This window comes from Stenella coeruleoalba (assembly GCF_951394435.1).
Source record: "Stenella coeruleoalba genome assembly, chromosome: 7".
In the NCBI taxonomy this organism is placed as follows: Eukaryota; Metazoa; Chordata; class Mammalia; order Artiodactyla; family Delphinidae; genus Stenella; species Stenella coeruleoalba.
Window position 1 is genome coordinate 79,561,899 of NC_137153.1, and position 18,902 is coordinate 79,580,800.

An 18,902-nucleotide genomic window follows, 5' to 3' on the forward strand; every position below is an offset into this window, starting at 1 on the left:
AATGAAGTAAACAGACTGGAACAGAATATATAATGTGCTCTCAATTATGTTTAAAAAAATGCTACTGAACAGAAAGGAGCATTCAGAATTTCCCTGAAATATCACATCTTGGTATTTTGAGAACTATTCCTTCCAGCTCTATAACATTGCTGCTTGCAGGCTTCCCTGGTGGCGCAGTGGTTGGGAGTCCGCCTGCCGATGCAGCGGACACGGGTTCGTGCCCTGGTCTGGGAGGATCCCACATGCCGCAGAGCGGCTGGGCCCGTGAGCCGTGGCCGCTGAGACTGCGCATCCGGAGCCTGTGCTCCGCAACGGGAGAGGCCACAACGGTGAGAGGCCCGCGTACCGCAAAAAAAAAAAAAAAAAAAAAATGCTGCTTGCCAAATATTTATTTGGAGCGTTTTCCACATATGGTTTGCCTTAGGGAGTATTACTGAGACTCCTTACCCCTAGTCTTCACTTGGTGGGTTGTAGCGGGAAGGAGCCCTGCTTTCCTGGAGCACTCCTCTTTTACCCACAGAAATGTTTTTAGATTTAAGCTTTGGTGCTTTGCAGTGTGTCCCGAGGCCTTATACTCTGGGTAACCCTCTAAGATACTCTAGTTGTATACCGTGGCTGGAGAGAACTTTTTGCAGCACTAGCCAGAAGAATCACTGAACCAATCCTAAAGGTCACTGTCAACCCGGCTTCAAGATCCTAGGGTGCTCAGATCGACAGCTGTTTGGCTTGTAGCTCCTTAGAATCTACAGATGGAACTTCATTTTCTGATCCCAGATAAGTGTTAATTGCTAACTAGGTGAGGATGGTCTGGTTCTTTCAGCTGCGTGCCAGTACAAAACAGATGTTCTTCAGCAAGAGGACAGGAAGCTATTCAGATGGGTGGCGCGGAGTCACTTGGATGAGCAATCCTGGTGCAGGAGGACGATCTTGTTTAACTCAAGAGTTTTATGCATTCCATGGGAAGGCTTCACTACCTTCAAGATGAGCTAAGAAACAGAAACCGATGCTTTCTTTTTAAAAAATATTTATCTATTTATTTATTTGGTTGCGCCGTGTCTTAGTTGAGGCATGTGACCTCTTAGTTGTGGCACGCATGTGGGATCTAGTTCCCTGACCAGAGATTGAACCCAGGCACCCCCCTGCATTGGACTGCGGAGTCTTAACCACTGCGCCACCAGGGAAGTTGTGAAACCAATGCTTTCTTTCAAAAATAAATTAAAAAAATATTTTTTGTTTTGGAAAGGATTTACTTCTATAGAGCTAATCATTAGCTTAAACATGACTTACAGGATATTTATAATTTACTTTCTTTGTCAGACTTATTAGTAAACTATTCCTGGCCCAATCAGAGTTCCTTCGTTTAACTTCATTCAAAGGAGACATGTTTTCTCTCCGGGAAGCTTTCCCTACCTCTCTTTCCAAAGAAAAATGCCCCTCCAAATATGTTCCTTAAAGCTCATTGAGGGAATAATGACAACAGCTAATATTTGTTGAGTGTTTCTTTTCTGCATGTTCTAAGCACTTTGCACTTATCACCTCTCACTTCACAACAACCTTAGGAGCACAGGCTACTATTGGCCCAATTTACAAAGGGGGCAAAGAAGTACATGAATCTGTAACAAATGGCACATATTAAATAAAAGACAAGTTTTCTTCTCATCTGTTCACCTCCTTTCTACCATTTCAACCATCCCGTCTCTTTCCCCAGACCCTGCTCTGCTCTGAGTGTAGCACTTTTTTAAAAATAAGCAAATGTATTGAGAAATAAAAAGGGTGGAAACAAAAAGAACGAACCCTTGCGTCTTGCTGAAATCTTCCCCATAAGAGTGTGTGGAGGGAGAGGAGATAAAAACCTGGAAGTGTGGTGAACATCAATTTGATGAGGGCCACTGAAAAGGAGAGATGGCCAGAAACCCTTAGCCATAATAGTCTTAAATGCAGGAGAGAGGAGTCTGGAAGCCACAAAGGGGAATAGTTTCAACATCAGTCTTAAAATACTTGAAAGCATAGGAGGTTTGACAGGGAAATGTTTGGTCATAAAATATATGACAAGTGCCAACCTCCGATTTCCAGGGACAAGTCTCCCTTTGAGTACTACTTTCCTGTAGTCAAGCATTGTTTCTCTAACTAATGTAATAAATATACTTTCACACATACAAAGGGCGGCCCTGGAAATGTGAGGTAATTTTTCTTTGGCTGAGCCCTATTTGCTTGCTTTTTGTGTTGCTGAGGGAATTATGCAAATGGATGGGTTTTGCTAAGGAATGTGAGGGGAGGAGATACCAGCTGGAAAGACCAGAAAGGACTGTTTGGGTCAGGGCGGTGGGTGGGCCTGCAGTCTATGGAGGAGAATTTGAGGGCAAGGGGAGATTGCGAAGGGAGTCTTAACCTTCTCCTTGATGTCAGGTGACTCACCATCCTGATCTGCCCAGCCCCGAGGAGGAGGTTCCTGGGACGCTGGACCTCGAGTGCCAACGCCAGGAGGAGTTGGTCTCCCTTCCTTTGTCTTTCCTCCCAGATCTTCAGGAAAATCTACGTCAGTGCTTTTGACAGTGGATTTTATGCTTTCTGGCCACTAGCAATTCAGAAATTGACCTGTAGGCAAGCACAAGAAAGAACAGGGGGCCCACAAGTAGGCCCAGCCACATACAGGCGGAGTTCCTCACTAAGGAGAGAATGATAAGCAAGGCTTGGAGAAGGTATCCACTTACGGAACCTGAAAAGCCTCACCCAGACTGCTTCCAGGCCTTCCCACTTCTGAGGGGCTCTTTGTAGGCAGGGCTTGTGGATGGCTAGAAATCAGAATAAGGCAGACAAAGCTGGTTCCAGTTATGATACGTCAGCTCATGTACCAAATCACACCCACCTAACTCTGCAGGTTCTACTTTGGAAAACCCTTCCATGTCCTACCCGGTTACTCTAGTGTTCATGCTGGAGTGTCCTCTCTCCACACAGCCAGTCCCTAAGGTCTCTCTTCTTAACGGTGCTTCTACTCATACCCTCCTCTCTTGTCATCAAGCCCTGTTTAGTCCCTCCTCTCTCACTTGGAACATTGCCACTTGCCAAGCCACAGGCTGGCTTCCTGAAAATGTCACCAAAACAATCTGGTCGTAAGAGCAGAGTCTACTGCTGACGGCAGCGATGGAGAGCTCCATCTCCGGGCTCCTGATAGCATCTCAGAGGGAGGAGGGTCAAGTCGGGCTATTGCTGAGGTTTTCAATGCTGCTTGAGTTGGGTGTGATAGTGTGGGATCTTGGATAATGACAGTATAAAATGGTGTAGGATTGGAGGAAACAGCAAAGGTGAGGATTTTGAGGCCAAGGGTTCAAACAGTCCTGGGGTATAAACTGACATTTGATGCTTTTTATTTATTGCAACATTCTTGGGCCTTAGACAATGTTCCTGGAGTGAAAAATGAAGTTATTTGCAACTTTTACCTTCCAGGGCAAGAGTTTTCTGAAATAGTAAAGTGGTGTGGATGAAGACCATGTGGGTTCAGATGAAGTTGCTTCTCACCTCCTTCCCTCAGGTCTCTCACTCTTCTGATAACAGCAATGACAACAACAGCAATAACAGTAGCAGCAAATACTTAACTCTATGTGCCAAGCGCTGTCCTAAGCATTTTACAAATATTAGCACGTTTAATCCTCACCGTAGTCTTATGGCGTGTACAACTGTTGTTCACATTCTACTAATGTAGGAATAAAGCAGTTCAGAGAGGTCAAGTTACTTGGCCAAGTCACACACTCTGACAGTGGAGGCACTGTCTGAGTGATGTATCAGAAATGAAAATTTGGTAATTTCACACCCTTGCATAGCCCTTTCAATGACTCCCTATTGCCTCAAAGATAAAATCCTGATTTCTTCAAATGGCGCCTGAGGCCCTCCCTGATCTGGCCTCTGCCCACCTCTCCATACCTTCTGTTCTGCACATGATGCTCTGTCCATTTGGACCACATGTGGTTTTCTGAACACATGATGCTATTTCATGTCTCCTTGAATAGGACTCCTCTGGGGTCTTTGCCCCTGGTGTCATCTCAGTAAGCATCTGCTAAACAGTGGTCTGAAGGAACCATCTCTTCTCTCAATTTCAGCCCGTGTGCTTTGTCCACACTTACAATGGACTGAGAGTAAGAGGGTGCTGGGGTTTCTACATCCATCTTGCAGGAAGCAAGAGGGTTCACCAATGTTGAGAAAGCAAGTGGAGAAAGGGAGAGTTGCAGATTTTGTCGTAGGGCTGCCCTTTGAGCCCTGGAGCAACCTGAGCCCAGGCTTGTTCACTCATAGGACCCAGTAGATTCTGACTTTTATTGCTTGAGAGAGATCGAGCTGGGTTTTTGAAAGCAGTTACTTCAGAAAAGGTCCTCTTTCACACTGTACACTCTCCTAGAACACGTTTCTCCAGGCTTTCAGACCAGAACGTCCTCACCTCTTGACACTCAACGCAGGCATCATCTCCCCTATGATAAGGTCCTTCCTGACCATCAGTGTTTTCCTTCTCGCTTATATACATCATCACTGTGATCTCTGGCTTCCATATTACCCTGTACAGAGTTTATCGCCACCATCTAAAATAAACTTGAACTCACTCATATACCTGTATGTGTAGTTTCATATATTAAAAAAAAATAGACTTTATTTTTTAGAGCAATTTTAGGTTTACAGCAAAACTGAGTGGAAAGGACAGAGTTTCCCTTTATCCCCCGCCCCCTGCCCCCATCCTTCCCCACTATCAACTTCCTGAACCAGAGTGGTTCATTTGTTATAACAAATGAACCTGCATTGACATATCACCATCACCCCAAATCCATAGTTTGTATTTGGGTTCCCTCTCAGTGTTATATATTCTTTGGGTTTTGACTAGTGTATAATGACATGTATCCACCATTTCAGTATCATGCAGAATGGTTTCACTGTTCTAACAGTCCTCTGTGCTCTGCCTATTCATCCCTCCCCTCCATCCCTAGCAACCACTAATCTTCTTACTGTCTCCATAGTTTTGCCTTTTCCAGAACATCCTATAGTTAGAATCGTACAGGATATAGCCTTTTCAGATTGGTTTCTTTCATTTAGTCATATGCATTTAAGTTTCCTCCATGTCTTTTTATAGCTTGATAAACTTTTCTTTTTAGCATTGAATCATATTCCATTGTCTGGTGTACCACAGTTGATTTATCCATTCGCCTACTGAAGGATGTCTTGGTTGCTTCCAAGTTTTGGTTAATTCTGAATAAAACTGCTGTAAACATCAGTGTTCAGGTTTTCTGTGGACATAAGTTTTCAGTTCCTTTGGGTAAACACCAAGGAGCGTGATCGCTGGATTGTATGGTAAGACTATGTTTAGTTTTGCAAGAAACGTCCAAACTGTTTTCTGAAGTGGCTGTACCATTTTTGCACTCCCACCAGCAATGACTGAGAGTTCCTGTTGCTCCACATCCTCACCAGCATTTGGTGTTATCAGTGGTCTGGATTTTGGCCGTTCTTGAAGGTATGTAATAATTTTTCATTGTTTTAAATTTGCAATTCCATAATGATATATGATGCGGAGCACCTTTTCACACGCTCATTTGCCATCTGTATATCTTCTTTGGTGAGGTGTCTGTTCAGGTCTTTAGCACATTTAAAAAATTGGATTGTTGATTTTCTTATTGTTGACTTTTAAGAGTTCTTGGTATATTTGGGATGACAATCCTTTATCAGTTGTGTCTATTGCAAATATTTTCTCTCGGTCTGTGACTACATTTTTTAACATAAAAATGCATATTAAAATGTTAAATTAATAGCTGATATTGCTTTTCGGGGGCAGGGACAGTGTACCTTCATTTTTGTATTTCCAGGCCTAGCGCAGAGTGTGACATACAGTTGGTTCTCACTAAATATGTGGTAAATGAACAAAGACAGTTAATTTGCTTAATTTTTTTTTTTTTTTTTTTGGCCGTACCGTGCAGCTTGTGAGATCTTAGTTCCCTGACCAGGGATTGAAACCATGCTTCCTGCATTGGGAGTGTGGGGTCTTAACCACTGGACCACCGGGGAAGTCTCTAATTTGCTTAATCTTGAATAACCTCTCTTAAAGGAAAAAAATCTTCTTTTAGATATATTTTTTCCTCTCAAATAGAAACCATAACAGTAGAAGGGGAAAAAACTCACAACATCTCACCTTTGGTTTAATTTGGCTTGTCTTTATATTCACTGTGAAATGAAACCTTACTGAAAATGAAATGCTGCACCTGAATTCAAGTATTCTGTCATTTTGTCCCTGCCCACAAATATTTGTTCAGGAAATACGATTTTTAGGAATCTGGTGTTCTTTGCTCACTGGCTGAGCACGTGACCGAGGAAACTGGAGAGCAGATCCAACCAATCCTGCGTGTGCTGTCACAGAGTTGGGGTCTTGGGCAGGTCAAGTTTCCCTTCGTTCCCCAGAGAAAAGAAGGGAGGCGGAGGGCGCAGTGCATGTTCATGGGCCCTGGGATGCATTTTTTCCCAAGCCCTGTATAGAAATTCACAAAGGGGGTCAGGGTACACCTGTTTCCTATGAAGCTGGACTGTACTTTGTATGAGATGCAAAGAAGGAAATAGGGATGGGTAATGCATATAGGAAAAATAGGTGTCTAAAAACTTGCGGAGAAAAAAATACATGCTTTCTTGGCTTCGGATGAGTAACAACAAACCAGTGGGACAGGAGAGAGAAAAGCCTTCCCCAGGGATCTTTCCACACACCTCCTGCACGGTAGGCCGACTGTGTGTGTGGGGGTGACATGATTCGGTACTGCTGTGTCATTTCAACAGTGGAATATGGCAGGAGTGCAGCGTCTGAGGGTGAGAAATTGCCTACTGTGATTGTTATATCCATCCATGTAAGCAGGTTTGCCTCAACCTGGGCATGATTGACATTTTGGGCCAGATAATTCTTTGTTATGGGGGTGGAGTCTGTTCTGTGCATTGTAGGATGGTTAGCAACATCCCTGGCCCCTATGCACTAGATGCCAGTAGCAGTCCCCCTCCCTGGTTGTGACAACCAAAGATGGCTCTAGGTATTGCCAAATGTCCCCCAGGAGGCAAAATCGCTGTTGCTTGAGAACCACCGATTTACAGGAAGAATTCAGTTCCCATCACAGTGCCTGGGAAGAGTGTCTTGTATGTGAAAAATCACTGACTAAGGTGTTAGATTCACTCTGGTGGACCAAATATTCATGGTTTCTGCCCATGTGATGCTTAAATCTGATGGATGAGAAGATGGGTGGATGGATGTAGGGTGACTCAATAGGTAGATGTGATTTCTCTTAGTAATCATCCAGTGTTTAAAAAAAAGAGTCATCCAGGCTACTACCTTTCTAGCCAATCATGGGAGGTAAAAGCAACCCTTGTGTGAAGGGAGATCAAGTAGTTGACAACCAGAGCCTAATGACCTGGGAAAAAAAAGTTACGTTTTAAAAAAATTGAGGTAGAGTCTATCATATAAGCTTCAGGTATACAGCTTAGTGATTCACGTTATTTAAAGATTATACTCTATTTATAGTAATTATAAAATATTGGCTACATTTCCTGTGTTGTACAGTATATCCTCGTAGCCGATTTATTTTATACAGGGCTTAGCATTTCTTGACTCTGGATAAAGTGACCACAAATTTCTTTGGCTTTCACACTCACAATAATGCTACCCACTCTGCTTTTAAAAAAAAAATCTGTCATCGTCTCATGAATCCCCAAATTTAGCTGCTTTCCCATCTTTTCCATAGCTTCATCACGCACTACAGGTGTTACTTTAGCACTTTCCCGAGTGGCCTCGCCCAGAGATCAGCAGATTTTCTCTTCCTTTCCTGGATGTTGATTCATTAACACTGGACTCGCGGCCAACAGCACTGTTAACTTGTGCCTGAACCAAGCTTCTCTAACTTGTTTTCTCTGTAAGGCACATCCCGGCCTTCTGGCACCTCAGGGACATTAGATAGCACTTCAGCACTGCTGGGGGGATGGCCTGGGCTGGGGGGGTGGAGAAGTGGTGGCAAAGAAAAACGCACAAAAATGCAAAAAGCATGGCACTATTAGACCGCAAAAGGGACACTTGTTTACAGTGTTAAAGCCGAAAGGAGAAAACAGAGCCTCGCCTTTTTTCCACCTCAGCTAGGAATGTGCATGTTGGATGACTGAGATTTTTCGCCTCTCTGTACGTGTTGACGAGTGATCGTAAAAGTGCCACAAGTAATGCTTTTGGGATCACGAATACATTTTAGTGAGTATGTGAATTTGCAAATACAGAATCCACGAATAATGAGGATTGATGGTATCTATATTTTTAACAAGTTCCCTATGGTATTGTGATACACAGCCAAGTTGAGGAAACTCTGAATTACATAATTTGTGAATGTGAGGTAGTGCTTCTATTTGTGACAGTGCAAAAATTATAAAATTTTCTAAAGACATTTAGGTTTACTGTCCTGCCCCAATTAAAAAAAAAAAAGTTTAAAGCCATGCCTACGCCTTGTGCTGCAACTGTGGCTGTTACCATGGGTTGAGCTTCTGTCGAGGAAATAATTTTTATTCTTTCGACCTTAGGTAAACAGAGAGATTAAAAAGAATCTTCTTTGTGATGGAAGTGTACAAAAATTAGGTACCACTGCAGAATTAAGATAGGAAAGGAAGCACAACTGGAATAATCTTTCACTTTAGGAAAATCAACTGATACTAAAGGAGCAAAGATCAGTGTATGGTCAATATTTCTCTTTATAGTTGATGATCAGGAGAAATGAGATACTATCGTCATTTTTTTTCTCCCTAAACTGAAAACAGAGGATCAAAAGATTCCTTGAATATGACATCTCCCTTTACTTCCTTTCAGCACTACCATGATCACAGTTACTTTTGATGCCAATTATCGTGTATTATTTGTCTCTCCTGCAGAATGTAAACACATTAGGGATTGTGTTTTTCTAATTCACCACCATGTCCCTGATACCTGGTACAGGGCCAGGTGCATAGTAAATGTTCAAAAAAAATGTGGTTGAACACATGTTTCTGAACGAGAAGGGAAAGGGGAGAGTGAATAAATACTTGTTGAACACTTACTTTATGCTAAGCAAGTTACTATTCCATTTATTCCTCACAAGCCTGTATGATAGATATTTTGACTCCTGTTCAATAGGTGAGAAAAACCAAGGCTCAGAGACGCTTTGTAGGAAACCTGTGTCACTCCATCAGACATTACTAGTTGCCAGCTTACCTTCCATCTCCCCTTCCTCCTTGCTGGTAGAGCCTCAATTGTGCTGAGTATATAGCACATCCCCTTACCCCTAACCCCTAATTGCTCAGAACAGCCCACATTCCAAGTGTAAGTCCTGATGAATTTAAGACAATCGGGGTAAAGTTGTTCCCTTTGTAAGTGATTAATTTGGGGGTTGGCATGTGACTCAGTTCTAACTAATGCTGGGGGTTGGATATCCTGAAAAAGATTTAGAATTCCTAAGGGGACATTGAAAAAGGCAGAATCTCTGGATTTGGTGTTTCCTGGATATGATGCCTGGAATAAATACAGTCATCTTGTGACCTGAAATAGCAAAGTGGAGAAGCTGAAGAACCAGGGTTTGTGATGACATGAGTAAGCCTCTGAGTTAACTAACCTCAAAGTTACCCCACCCCTGGACTTGTCAGATTAGAAAATAAATTTCTATATTTTTTCAGGCATTTTGAGTCAGGGTGGTATTTCCAGATGAAGACATCCAAACTGACATAATCAGGTACCTGGGAGTGGCAAGCCCAGATTTTTTCCTACATCTGGCTCTGTAGTCTATGTGCTTTCCACTCTACTCCACTATCTTTCAGAAAGTGAAATCATTCAAAACAAGGGCCAGAAACTTCTGAGTCCCAAGGGGAACTGAATAATGGGCATTGTTCTAAACCATTCAGCTGTGCACTCTAGCATATTCTTCATACACTTGACAGAATTATTCACTGTACAGATATACGTGAAGTAAGTACAACGTGATGCTTAAGTATATTTTAACTTGTATTTTCTTCTGTAATTGTCCCTGTCTTTCCATATGAATCCTGAATTCTCTGAGGGCAGCACACATGCCTTGTTTTTCCATAAATCTCTGTCTGTCAGTTTCTTTTTTCATTCTAACGGATAGAAACACAAAAGTGAATTAACTCAAACAGTGAAGGATGAAGTTCTAGCTCCAAACCTCAAGCAGGGTGGAGCTGGCCTCATGCATGAATGAACCCAGGAACGGCTTGTGACTCCTACACAAATCAGGGTTCAGCAGCTCACAAGGTTTTCCCTGGAACTTTATGCCTTCACGTTTCCTTACTTGGTGGAGAACCAAGTAAGACCATTTCCACATCACAGTCAAACAGCTCCTGACACGTGAGAAAGGCAAGACTCTTCTTCAGCTTCTACGGAAGCATCCTGGAGAAGCCTCCCGATTGGTTGGGCTTATGTCCCATGGCCCTTCCTGGGCCAGTCACTGTGGCTAGGGCCAGTCACATTGGCTCACCCTGGGCTCTGTGTCCACTCCTGTGTACAGAGGGGTGGATGTCTTAAAGGGAAGAATTCTGGACAGAAAGGAAAAGAGCTACCCCATCCTCCCAGGGCTTCCTTCCAGGCTCCTAGGTTAGCATTGGGTAAATAGTAGTCACTATAAATACCTAGGGAGCTTGTGAACACAAACTTGTCTCTCACCGGTGACAAATGAACACACATACACACACACACACATACACATACAGAGTGCACCCTTACAAGCTCTTTCCCAGTTTCAGAACTCCATGCAGACACTATGGGAAGAGCTTCTGTGCCCACATTTTAGAGTTGGGAACTTTTTACTCCCAGCCCTTGATGGTGATCTTGATGATTGCCAGATAGCACGGATTTTACCCCCCGCGCCCACCCCCCATCCCGGGTCCCCAGAAGGAACGTAGCAGGGAGAAAACTCCACAGTACCAAATGCCGCATGTCAACCTGCTCGACAGCACGCAGCCTCGGCGCCAGTAACATGCCTTTGCCTGCCTGCTTTGGGATTGAGGATTCTCACTTTTGAACCATTTAGCCCCCAACCTTTCCTCACAGCACATTCAAGCCTGTTCAGTCTCCAGCATGGGAAACAAGAGAGGGGGCAGTAATCACTGAGGAACTTGGATGCCCTGGGGACCCAGGCTGAACATGATAAAATCCCAGGGAACACTGATTGCCCAGCTCACCTGGCCTCGTGCCAAATGCAGGAGAGCCAAGGAAGGGAGGAAGCCATCCTACTTTCCTTTCCTTGTTCACAGACTAGTAAATAATACGGTGAATAGTGACATGCTGGAAACAAAGTGCGTAGTCCAGTTTCCACGTGGATCTATCAGCCCAGGTAATGACGCGAGAATCTCGGCCAGTCATTGCTCAGAACAGCCAGAGACAATTTCGATCTTGAGTTCTTAAAGGACAGTTTTGGTTTCTTTACCTACTTTATGCAAGAATCATGTATAAATTTTATAGTTGGAAAAAATACTTAGTATTAATTTAAAGTAAGGTATGTTAGTATTGGCTTTTCCTTCACTGAAATTTTTCGTAGGAGGGAATAATACCTCTGTTGATATGGAGATCATCTTTGACATAAAAAGTGACTCCAGCAAAAGGCTTTTCTGTCTCTCTCAATGAAGAGCAAACCAAAGAATTCAAAAGAGTAAGAATATTTGCACCTCACCTTTTTTCCCCTCTATATTAGCTTCCCCTTTGTATTGTATTGCTGTTGTAACAAATTACTGCAAACTTAGTGGCTTAAAATAACACAAGTGTGTTCCCTTATGGTTCTGGAAGCTAGAAGTCTGAAATCTGTTTCACTTAGCTAAGGTCAAGGTGTCCACAGGGCTGTTTCCTTCAGTGTCTTAAAGGAGAATTTGTTTCCTTCCCTTTTCTGCCTGGGCTGTATTCCCTGCATTCATTGGCTCCCGGCCATCTTCAAAACCAGCAGAGTAGCATCGTCAGATCTGCTTCTCTCTGACTGATTTCCCCTGTGTCCCTCCTTAAGGGCCCTTTGAGCACATCAGGCCCACCCAGGGTAATCTGAGACAATCCTCCACGCCAAGGCCTTTAATTTAATCACATCTGCAATGTCATTTGCCATGAAGATAACATATTCGCAGATTCTGGGGGTTAGGATGAGGATATCTTTGAGGGTTGTTATTCTTGATTCGTCCTAGTACACCCTTTTACTAAATTAACAATATAAATCAAGGAGAATTGATGAATCAAGCGATATTTATTTTAGATTAGTGAAAAATTACTGAAAACATATAACCCGTCAGGTGCTCCTCGTTGAGCTCCACAGTTTTTCTGTTAAAATTTTGTTGCCTGGAAAAAAAACCACACTAAAGAGCTAAAAATTTCTTTGAAGTGCAGTGTACAATAAAGTACACCTACCTTCAGTACAGCTGGGTTAATTTTTGCATACGAGTGTGTGTTTGTAAAGCCATACCCACATCGGTATACCAAAACCAGTCTAGCACCTCTGAGGTCTCCCTCACGCCCTTGCCAGTCGGTAACCTCCCACTTTAGTAGCCTCTGTTCCAACGGCAGCCACTACAGCTTTGTTTTCACCTGTTCTTCAACATACAAACGTATGAACTCTTCTGTATTTGCTTCCTTTCGCTCAATACAATATCTCTGGAATATATGCATGTTGATGCAGGTAGCAGTAGTTTCTCCTTTTTTTTTTTAAATTATTATGAATACCATAGTATTTTTGTATCCATTGAATGAATACCCAACCTTTTATCCATTCTCCCTTTGATGGACATCTGGCTTGTTTCCATTTGGGCGCCATTATGAATAAACCTGCTGTGAACATATTTGTAAACATTAAAAGTTTTAAATAGATGGTTAAAAAAAGAAACCATGTCCTCAGGCACTGTGGAAGACTTTGAAATTTGGTTCATCTGTTAAGATTGGGATCAAATATGCTCCCCTGGACCAAGAAGTCTTCTTCCACCCCAGTGAGTATCAGGGATTTGGGCCTCTACTCTCCCATGTCCATGTACGGCATCTCTCCATGTCCTCACCTGGAAAAGAAAAGAAAATGACAGTGAACCATTTGGGGGGTTCCCTTTGAGAAAAAACTTTTGCATATACTTCTCTGTAAACATATATATGCTTATGTTTGTTTATACAAAGGAATTATACTCTACAAAGTTTTCTGTACCTTGTTCCTTTCACTTATTGATAAATTTGTATGTATTTGGATATCAGTATAAAGCATTGTTGTTTTTAAGGACTATATAACATGGATGAATTATAGTTTAAGGAGACTCTCCAGTTAAAGGACATTTAGGTTGTTTCCAGTCTTTTTCTGTAATAGATAATTTTTCAGTGAATATCTTTGTATATTTTGGGAAACAGTTTAAAACATATCCATAGGATTCCTAGCAATAATATTATAGGTTTAATAATATTTACTTTTTAAATGTTGATAAAATTGCCAAATTATTTTCCAAAGATTTGTACTGTTTTGACCTCTTAACAAAAGAATATGAAAGTACCTATTTCTCGTATTCTAACCAACCCTGAGCATCATCAAACTTTAAAATGTTTGCTGTCTGCTAGAGGAAAACATAATGATGCCTTAATTTGCATTTTTGGAGGATAATAGTTAAAATTCTTTTTCTTCCAGTTTTATTGAGATATAATTGATAAACAGCACCGTACAAGTGTAAGATGTACAGCATAGTGATTTTGAATTACATACCTCATGGAGCAATTACCATAATAAGTTTCGTGAACATCCATCATCTTATATAGGTACAAAATAAAAGAAAAGTATGATACACACACACTCATACACATACAATGGAATATTACTCAGCCATAAAAAAGAAAGAAATCTTACCATTTGCAACAAGATGGATGAACCTAGAGGGTATTATGCTAAGTGAAGTAAGTCAGAGAAAAACAAATACTAAATGATTTCATTTATATGTGAAATCTAAGAAACAAAACAAATAAAGATAACAAAACAGAATCATAGATACAGAGAACAAACAGGAGGTTGCCAGAGGGGAGGAGGTGGGGGAATGAGCCACATAAGTGAGAGACGTTAGGAGGTACACACTTTCAGTTATGAAATAAATGAGTCATGGGGATGAAATATACAGCATGGGGAATATAGTCAACAATAGTATAATACCTTTGTATGGTGACAGATGGTAACTAAACTTACCATGGTGAGCATTTTGTAATATATGGAAATATCAAATCACTATGCTGTACATCAGAAGCTAACCTCGTGTTGATTTCTTTTTTTTTTTTTTTTAGTATTTATTTGGCTGCACTGGGTCTTAGTTGCAGCTTGCGAGATCTTTGATCTTCGTTGCAGCATGCGTGATCTTTAGTTGGGCATGTAGGATCTTAGTTGCGGCGTGTGGAATCTAGTTCCCTGACCAGGTATCAAACCCGGGTCCCCTGCATTGGGAGCACGGAGTCTTACCCACTGCACCACCAGGGAAGTCCCTGATTTGTATTTCTTTATGAGTGTGACTTAGGTTTCTTTTACTTTATATTACTTCTGTAAACTCTACTGTTATAAATTCTGACCCTTTTAAAATTAGGTTGCTTCATACTCAGTTTTTTTATTTATGAGATCTAGCTTTGAGATGTACTTAAATTTCTATTCATTAAATTTGGTATAGAATGGAAACTTGTTCAAAACCTGAAAGTCTCAAAACAATGCACTTTGAGCCACTTTTCCTTTTTTTAAAAAAAAAAAGTTTAATGTAATAGAAATCTCCTGGTCACATGAAGGTCATCTAAATTTTTTGACACTCATTTTTCTATAATCACTGTCAAAATCACTTTTCATCTTTTCCTTCTTCTCTTTTCTGGCTTTTAAAATTTTTCATTCATCAACTCATTGATGCCACATTTAACATTAAGTAATACATAAAGCATTTCCTCTCATGTAGCAACGTTCTACTTGTCATGGGACTATCAGAAATGGAATGAAGTTAGCCAAAGTGTTCTTTGGGCAGGTGTCTCTATCTGCAATTCCATTAATCCTGCAACCCCCATAAACTTCACCTTCCATTGTGGGCTCTAAATAACCCTAAACCAGGAGGATTTTAATCATTCTTCCTCTCTCATTTCCTGATAGTGAGAATTCTTTCCAGTGTTTTACCTTTCTTGGATTTCTGTGCAAGGAGACTGGTCTTTCATAAAAACAAGTGCAGGTTTAGCTGTAAGGATGTTTCTCCCAGCATCATTTGGGTTTGAAATAATCCAAATATTCAAATAAAGGGGAACAGCTAAATAAATTCATTCATCTTTATCATGAAATGTTCAGCAGTCATTCATGTGATGGTATAGACCACAGTCTTCAAACTGTGCTCCCCAGATCAGTTGCGTCAGCATCAACTTGTTAGCAGTGCAAATTCTTGCCCCTCCCACCAACTACTAAAGTGGAGACTGGGCAACTGAGTGGGTGAAGACCGAGCACCTTGTGTTGTATGGAGCTCTTCACGTGCACGATCCAGTGTGAGAACCATTGTAGTAGACAGAAATTTACTGACATGAAAAGAGGGCCGCCATAGAATGAGTTAAATAAAAGCAGATTACAAAAAGAGTATATACAGCAAGATCCTACGTTTGGAATATGCATACATATATATGAAATGTACAGAAACAGATATGAACATTAAAATGTTGACAGTGGTAATCACTGGGTGGGGAGGTTACAAGTGATTTCATTTTTTAAAACATTTTATTTGTACTTTCAAGCATTTTTATGGTGAATACAAATTACTTATGTAATATTAAGATAGAACAAAATAAATATTCTCCATTTGGAAAGGTTTGGCAGATGAGAGGGACCCATCTGTGCCCCTGAGTTTCACTTTCCACTTGGGGAGTGTCTTTATTTCTGCGACCATCAGCAGACTGGTATGTGGAGAGCAGCATTTTCTTCTAAATCTCTCAAGCAGACAGAAACAAAATTGCTTTGACTTCCTTAATATGGCTGGAATTTTAAAAAACATCTTGCCAAACATACTAAAAGATAACTGAAGATGAATAAGCCAGGAAATACGAGAAACATAAATTTCAGATCCTAGCACAGCTACCTGCTCCTTTTTCCATTTCATATTTGGCATGAGATGTTTCTATATTGTGGCTGTCAGAGCAGGATATCTCCGTAAACACTTCCTCATCCAGAGTTCTTCTGAAGCTACAGTCCCAGCTTCACATCTGAAGGCTGCATTTCCTCCTAAGTGATTGGCAGGACTCACGTTAGGCATGATTGATGAGCCCATGCTTCATGCACGACCCTGACTTTTATTTTGGGCGTTTGACCTTGCGTGGACTCTATATGCATGAATATGCAATCGCTTTGTAACAGATATAACCTCCTAGTCACATCCTTCCACAAAAGTCAGGAGTACAAAAATATAACTTTAATTTGCAATAAGTCAGTTTTACGTACAAGATCGTGGCTCCCATTTCTATCTGAGAGAAACATTTAAATTTGTTATTTCTGTGAATAAATTTCTTCGTTCTTGAGGAAGAGCCCCAGCTCTTGACTTTTTGGATCCTTCAGAGTTAAAAAACAGCTATCCCATTAGGGGGATGCCTTTTTCCAGGGTTTTCCTTCCTCATCTCCTTCCCTCTCAATTGGTTCTAAATTCCTGGATTCTTACGCCATTGCCAGTAATTGAGAGTGAGGAAGGAATCACCTTGCTTCTGGGTCTTTCTCTCTCTTGGGCCTCTTTTGGCCTTTGGCTCCCAGTGTTTCCTTGGCATTCGTGCGATACCCAGGGTGTTGTAAGTCATGGCAGATCTGCACGTGTGGATTAGAGTGTTGGGACCCACGCAGATGCCACTGCCTTACGGTGACTATAACTTATTTAAGAATACTCAGCATAAATTTTGTGACATTTTGTATCTGCTTATTAGGTTAAGCCAAAACCTATGAAGTAATCCAGAACGTGTAGTCAAAGAGCGATTAGCTAGGATTAAATCGGAGAAGGTGGCTTTGTCAAAGCGATAGTTGGTTAATCAGCACAGTGAATGTCAGAAAGGGGATTTTATTGGAGAAACCAGTAACTTAGTTTATTAGTAAACTTAATTACTTAGCATTGATGATTCATAGAGATGAGGTCTCATTGGTGATGCTAAAGGTATTCAAAATATGCGGACTGGCTAAAAATACCTTAAAGAGACTCCTTACTCTTGTGTGAACAGTGGGTGAGCCTTCAGGGAAACCTAAAATCTGGCTTGATCCCTGAGTGGTCCTTTGTCCAGCTAGTGGTGTAGGAGGATTTCTGAATGATGCCAATGAGGAAGCATAGACTCCTGCTTCTGAAGAGTCTGCCACCTGTGAACATTTCCCACAGTGTGGTTGGATCACCTGAAGGGTTGAGAGGAGCTGAAATCTCATCGAGCTAACAGGAGAGTGCCAACTCTTCAATGACCACTGATGAATATTTGTGTAACAAACATCTGTATGGGTGGCAGAATTTGGCCTGCGGCTGCTTTCCCTGTACCCTGATAGGTGATGAGGGTGTAGGTAAATCTCACTTCCTCAGACTTCTTTAATGGCTAGTATTTTCCAGCAGAAACAACCTAAAAGATTTATGGACTCATGATTCTCCCCATCCTGGGTGGACGCAGCACAGCTGTAACGCAGGACTAGGGTGGAAGGCACTACAGTGCTGTTGGACACCAGGAGGGGTTGAGATTTTGGGAACAGCACCTAGACAGAAAAGCTGAAGTAGATGCCGTTAAAGGAACATTGGTGGGGCATCTCCTGGGTGGCTTCCTGTCAGTGGAAGTTAATAAAGGGGTAACACAAGCACTATTTATAGTAACCAGGACATGGAAGCAACCTAAATGTCCATGGACAGAGGAATGGATAAAGATGTGGTGCATATATACAATGGAATATTACTCAGCCATAAAAAGGAACAAAATAGTGCCATTTGCAGAGATGTAGATGGAGATTGTCATACTGAGTGAAGTAAGTCAGACAGAGAAAGACTAATACCATATGATATCACTTATATGTGGAAACAAACTTATGTAGAAAACAAACTTATGGTTATGAGGGATAAATTGGGAGATTGGGATTGACATATACACACTACTATATATCCTATGTTTAAAGTAGATAACTAATAAGGACCTACTGTATAGCACAGGCAACTCTACTCAGTACACTGTAATGGCCTATGTGGGAAAAGAATCTAAAAAAGAATGGATATATGTATATGTATAATTGATTCACTTTGCCGTACACCTGAAACTATACTCCAATAAAAATTTAAAAATAAAGGGGCGGCACAAAGGGCTCTAGCCTTGTTCCTGAGCAAGTGGAAGGGGTCTCCAGAAATAGCTGGGGAAACTTTGGTAAGTGTGCTGCGATCCCATGAGTCTGTGGATGGGGCCCACCCAGCCGGCGAAATGTGAGCACGATCATGTTAATGCAATGCAAGACATTAGGGTTATGTTTTCTTAGGCCTTTGAGCCAACATATTAGTAACCGCCAGTGCTGCATTAAGACTTTCATGGCCCCTCAGCACTTATGCCTTCGTGGGTTCCTTCCTCCATAAAAAAAATGTTAACAATTACATTCTACAACTGCATGAGTATAAAGATGAATATAATCCAGACTGGGTTCATTATAATATGGTCACTTTTTTTTCTTTTGATTTTGAAAGAAATAAAAATTAAATCATTTTTGTGGGTCTCTAAATCATCGTGTGCCCCAGGCGCTTTGCCGGCTGTGACTAATGGATACGTTGTCCCTGGTAACCGCTTTCCTCTGTTTTTTTTTTTTTTTCCCCAGCAACTTTCTCCTCTTCTCTCACTTACGGCCCCTTCTGACTACTTCATTGATCTCTATCCAAATCGGCCTTTTCGCTGACACTGGAAAGCTGCC

The 18,902-nt window shown here is 41.5% G+C and overlaps 1 long non-coding RNA gene across 1 annotated transcript in view; it reads left to right on the top strand.

Annotated features, from left to right (window-relative positions):
- Positions 1 to 18,902, top strand: part of LOC307188609 — a 197,413-nt gene that overhangs the window by 63,565 nt on the left and 114,946 nt on the right. Inside the window, exon 3 of the long non-coding RNA XR_013829014.1 lies at positions 5,407 to 5,488. This is a non-coding gene — a long non-coding RNA (uncharacterized lncRNA). The remainder of the gene's footprint in view (positions 1 to 5,406; positions 5,489 to 18,902) is intronic.